The following is a 6,000-nucleotide window of genomic DNA, read 5'->3' on the forward strand; positions in this document are numbered from 1 at the left end:
CAACGTCTGGAACTTCAAGGCGACGTGCAGAGACCATGGTCTAGCTTCAGTGTTCTTCATTTCGCTGATGGAGACAATTTCAGTTTGAAAGAGCATAAGTGCACACACACACACACACACACACACAATAGAGTCCTGATGGTATAATAAACAGAACAGTGACAACATCTTTATTTGGTGACCACCAGAGCTCTATAGTTGATCATTTAGATATTATGAAACTTGGATTTTTTTAAAAAATATCATGTGCATTAGTGTTTTCTCTGCATGTATGCCAGTATGAGAGTGTTGTTTCCTCTGAACAGCTACAGACAATTCGGAGCCACTGTGTAGGTGCTGGGAATTGAACCCAGGACATCTAGAAAAACAGTCAGTATTATTACCTGCTGAGACATGAAGCTTGGCGATTCTCATCTCTATAGTTAAGATATGATTTTTAATACTATCAAGATAGAAGGTAATCATGAAAGCTCATGGGAGAATAGTTTGGGTAATAAGAATAATGCAAATGTTTAAATGAAAAATAACTGCAAATATTAAAATGGTTTTAGAAAAGAAACTTCATAGTTAAGTTACATCCTTATAAAGTATTACTGGATCTGTGATGCATAATAGATTACACAAATTCAGACATTTCCACTTTTCCACATTTGTTTATGTTAGGAGAGAACTTCAGAATATTGCAGGAAGAATGGCTTAGATTTTATTTTGTAGAACATGAACGAATGAATTCCAGATGGGTTTGACCACCATTTAAAATATTTAACTATGGAACAGGTGAATGTTTATAGTATTAAACATTATAAAATCTCAGGCATGTTTCTTAAATCTGGATTTAACCTTGTGTCTTTCATAGCTACTCTGGAAAACAGGAAGCGAGCTCAACCCAACCCAAGCCCAAACCACCAAGATATGTGAAATTCATACAGCAGAAATAATGAGATTTTCTGATAAGAGATATGGAATGAAAGATAGATCTGCCTGGCAATCATTTCTAGATCATCCTTCTCACTGGACACTGCCGACCTTGGAGACTGTGGGAAATGCAGAAAAGGGTACTGAGGTCTTGCAATTTTGGAAGTCTCCCTTGAAAGTAAGTCACTTTACCTCCATACAGAAGAGTGTATGGGAAACTGTTAGTCTTCTGAAAGTTTTCAATATAATTTCTCTTCTTTTTTTTGCTGACTACCTTTGTTATAAGATAATTCCTTGCACATATGTTATTGGGTGCTGGGGTCCCAGAAAGGCTAGAGTTAAATTGATGTAAGCCTAAACAGTAAGTATAGGCTGAGACTCCACGGCGAGAAGCTCTGATAAATAGAGGTTGATGTTTCTGATGTGCCTGAATGGTTTTGACTAAGTTGTCTGTTGTCTGGAAATCTCAAGAACTGAATTTTCCTGGGGATCTGTTTCTTACTCTTTATTTGATTAAATACATGTTTATCTATGATTAAGACACATGCGATTATGTTCATTTCATTAGTGCCAGGGATGAAAAACTGGTTTATGCCAGAACACATGGTCTGATTACTTAAGGAACTTCATTGATCTTTATCATCATTAGCATTATCAATAACATGTTGAGAATCAGAAATATTTTACAGAATCAAGCTATGTTAATATAGGAATACTAGAGTTAGAAATTGAATTCTTTTTTACTATAAAAGAGAAAGAAAAGGAAAGAAATGCCCTTCATTTTCCCTCAAAGTTTATGGTTTGAGTTTAACTGATCATAAGCACACTGTTCTCTAGGCATTTGTCAGAAGCAGAGTACAGTAAGGTTAATCCAAACTTTCTCAAAGGTATCAGGCTTCAAGATAATAAATCAGTAGGTATTGTATTATTATAAATAATCAGCCAAGTATAAATTTTTGTGATCAAAGCAAGGGAGTTTTAAGGATTGTAAGTTCTTGTTTTATTCTTAGTTGACTGTAAGAACACTTTCATTTATATCTTTGTTCTCAAATTAAATCCATGAATGTGAAGGCAAATTTGACATGTCAAACGAGGAATGTAATAAGTCTTAAAATGTTTTAGCTTAATATGTATTAATTAAATGCACAAGAAATAGTAAAACTATGGCATTTAACATCTACTTCCTATTATTGTGGTGGTATCTTGAATGACTGCTGGTCATCCTGTCTCTTCGGTGTTTTGTTAAGTCAGGTGTATTAGTGAAACTGCTATAGTTCAGTGAGTTATAGGTGGCAGTAAACACAGCGAAACTACATGTGTTATAGCACAAGGACATCCTGTTTTCCATTGGTTAACTTTTTTGTTTATTTCTCTTAGATTTGGATTTTTACCCAGGACTTCATATATATAAGCTAAGAATATACTCTTTGATCAACAACCTCAGCCTTGGTTGGCAGCTAGATATTTAATATTATTGTAGATCTTGACTTTTAACATTAGCATATCAAAAAAGAAAGAAAAAAGAAAAGAGAAAAAGAAAGGAAAAGAAAGAGAGGTTGATCACACAAAATTTATGTGTGTTATTGAGGTATATTTTAAATATCAGGGTATTTTCTGAAAGAAGCATTTTTAGGAACCTTTACTAAATACTTTTGAAAGTCATTATACATATATCAGCAAAAGCATATTCATCTGTCAGCAGAGCCAATACTAGAGAATTTAAAGCAATTATCCATCATCAGTGACAGGTCTCTTTCCTGTCTGGTCACTGTCTGTTCAAATGTTACAATCAAGTGTGATTTGGTTGGTCATTTATAATAGCAAAATCCCTACTGATTTTTTATCTTGAAGTCTGATACCTCTTAAAGAAGAAAAAAACAAAGGTAGGCACACACTTTCTGCTCTCTGTCCCTCAGTACACATGCTGATAATTTTGTGGTAATAAAGTTATACAATGTAAAGAAACAGAATAAACATTAAGATGACAACTGAAAGCTACTGGCTAGCATCCCAAGAGATTAAGGTGAGCAAGTGGAAGAGTGCATGGTACCTCTTTCCTTCCAAATCGCAGAACATAGAGAAAGGTCTCATGAAAGCAAATGAGAGCAGACTGAGAGAAAACATAGCAGGATTGGGTAAGATTCAAATACATGTGTTGTGTTGTATGCTCTGCTCCTGACTTTTTCTCCCTATTTTGAACAATTTGAAATGTCTTGCTCCCTTATCCTTTACACAGTGGTCCCGCCACCTAATTCCAGCTCTTTGTGCACACAAAAGAAAGAGGGAACTTTCCTCACAGGGTTGCATACTATCATCTGTGAGAAGTAAACAGTATTTTTGTTTTAATTGTGTTTTATTGAATGGGTTTTTTTTAATTTGTTTTGTGATTTGTCTTTTCTGCAATTTGCTTTTCCATTTCAGCACATTCAATGAATTCAATTTTTAGCTCATTTTCAGTTTATGATTTTCAAATAGATATGTTTGCTTTTTTATTTGTATATTTACATGTGTGCATGTAGTGTGTTAGCCAAAGGAGTACTTTGACTGTACTATTTTGTTGGTATCCACATTATTCCTCCTGGAGCTCACTGATGCCCTAGACTGGCAAGCCAGCAGGCTCATAGGTGAATTGTATTTCTACACTTGTACGTGGGTGCTAGGCATTTGAATTGAGTTCCTAATGTTTGCACAGCAGGTACTCCTACCCACTGCGATATCCTCTCAGCTCTACATTTATTTTTAAATTAAATTTATTTTAGTTGATGCCTGAGATCGTAAAAATTTAAGTATTTATAGACTATCAAGTGAAGATGTGAGTTTTCATACTTTTGTGCAATCTTTAGTGTCTATGTTGGACTGAACACATCTAGGTACTGAAGAAATTGTCCTTTTTATAGCAACCTCTTTCCTTCTTCTGGATTTTTGAGATATGCAGTACATTGTTGGAATTATGCCCTGTGCATGCTGCCTTTCATGTTGTCTCATTTGCTTACTACTTGGGCAAATCCCTAAACCTTACTAATTCTATGAAATCGACATACTGTAAAGATATCCAAACAGGAATTCTTTCTTCAGTTATCCTTCACTTATTTTCCCAGCCATTAGAGACTCAAACCTTGGGTTTTTCATAAACACTTTAAGAAACTGGTCTATTGTTAAATTTTATGTTATAATTCTGCAGCACATAGAGGTCTTGAATACGCTTCAGTGTTTAGATTTGAAAACAGATGTTGTCCTTGAGGACAGCAATCCCCAGAACAATAACCACTAACCCCTGCACCTATGCTCAATAGTCTACAATGCTGATTAGAACTTTGTTAGGTGTGAAAAGTTGAAATGTTGCCGATTCCAGCCCTAGAGACATTAGACTATCTTTAGTCCCCTAATAGCATGCACTGAACACTTCTGTTCTACCACACTTCTCATTATCATCTGAATCCTTTTGGCGGCAGACAATGAACAGAAAAGGTAAGTATGTCATCAGCTGGTATCTGAAACCTCTGGCAAAGATTTTCCTGCTTTGCTGTGACCCACCTACCTGCTATTCCCCTGAACATACTTGAAAAGTACCTTTACATATAACTTTCTTTTGTTTAGTTAAGTATAAAATTGTTTCCACATTGGATAATGTTATTTGAGATATTCAAAGCCATTTTCTTCACACCACTCCTTTTAACTCAAGAAGAAATCATTATTTCATATAGGTAAGAACTGTGTTTATTTCTACAGCTTTTAGAGACATCAACCAACTTCATATACACTGAGTCAAGTTCATTTTCAATGTAAAGTAAAACCATGAAGATTAGATAAAATAGGAGATCATTTTAACAAAAATTGTGGTGGGAAGAGAGATGCACAAAGTCTTGGAGAAACTGAAATAGGGACGATCAAATTATACTGCATGAAACTTTATAAAGACATATATCCATATAATATCGAATATATAACTTTGCCATATCTGATTTTCTGCAAATGGTAATATGATGACTGGCTTCCAGGATGCAACCCCACATATGCCTCTATTGAAGGCCAACCTCAAGAAAAATGCTTCTTACCAGGGTGGGGGCTTGGGAATAGAAAAATTATATAAAGATGCACAAAGATAATAAGTCAGAAAACATAAGACAGTATCAGGAGGATATTTCAGGTATTACTCAGGCCACCTGCGTTTATTTTCCACAGCTTTTACACCCAGTGAAAACTGGGGGAGATGACAAAAGACCTCATTAACATTATACAACAAGGTTAACTCCCACCGTCAACTTTGAGACTTCCCGTCATTACCATTCTGTTGCCTAGGTGACTAGGTGTCCCAAGCCATATACACTGAGTCACTACCTTGAATATAGCCCTTCCCCAGGTGACCTCATAGTTAGCAGGGAAGGAGCAGAAGCACATCTGCATATCCTGACCACCTGCTGTCTGGATGGCACCAAGCTTCTCTTAATTTCAAAATGGGCCCCCTGGCCCACTTCCTGAGTTAGAAATTACAGTTATGTCTATTAGTCTCCAAAAACTCTCTGACCATCATGACAATAGGGGGAAAATGGGCCTGCATTTCTTGGCCTCCACATGCCTCACAAACTATCACCTATCTATTTTTTAAATTATTATTAATGTGTAGGTAATATGTGTGTGCATGGTTTGTGTGTTTAAGTGTGTATGCATTGTGTGTGTGTGTTTGTGTGTGGATGGTATGTTTGTGATTTGTGTCTTTGCATGGTGTGTGTGTGTTTGTGTGCATAGTGTGTGTGCATCATGTCTGTATACATGGTGTGTCTGTGTTTGTGTGTGCATGATTTGGTGTGTGTACCTGGTGTATGTCTCTGTGTACATAGTGTATGTATGTGCATTGTGTGTTTGTGTGCTTGTTGAATGTGTATGGTGTGTGTGATTAATATTTGTGTGTTTGTACAGGTACGTGTGTGTTTGCTTGGCATGTGTTTGCATGGTGTGTGCATCGTGTGTGGGGGCATGATGTGTGTATGGTGTGTGTGTTTGTGTGTGTGTGTGTGTGCAGCAAAATGCTCACATGCCATGTACTGTGAATGTGGAAGTGAAGTCATAGGGTTGACATTGATTGTG

Source organism: Chionomys nivalis, chromosome 24 (assembly GCF_950005125.1).
Source record: "Chionomys nivalis chromosome 24, mChiNiv1.1, whole genome shotgun sequence".
NCBI classification, from domain to species: Eukaryota; Metazoa; Chordata; class Mammalia; order Rodentia; family Cricetidae; genus Chionomys; species Chionomys nivalis.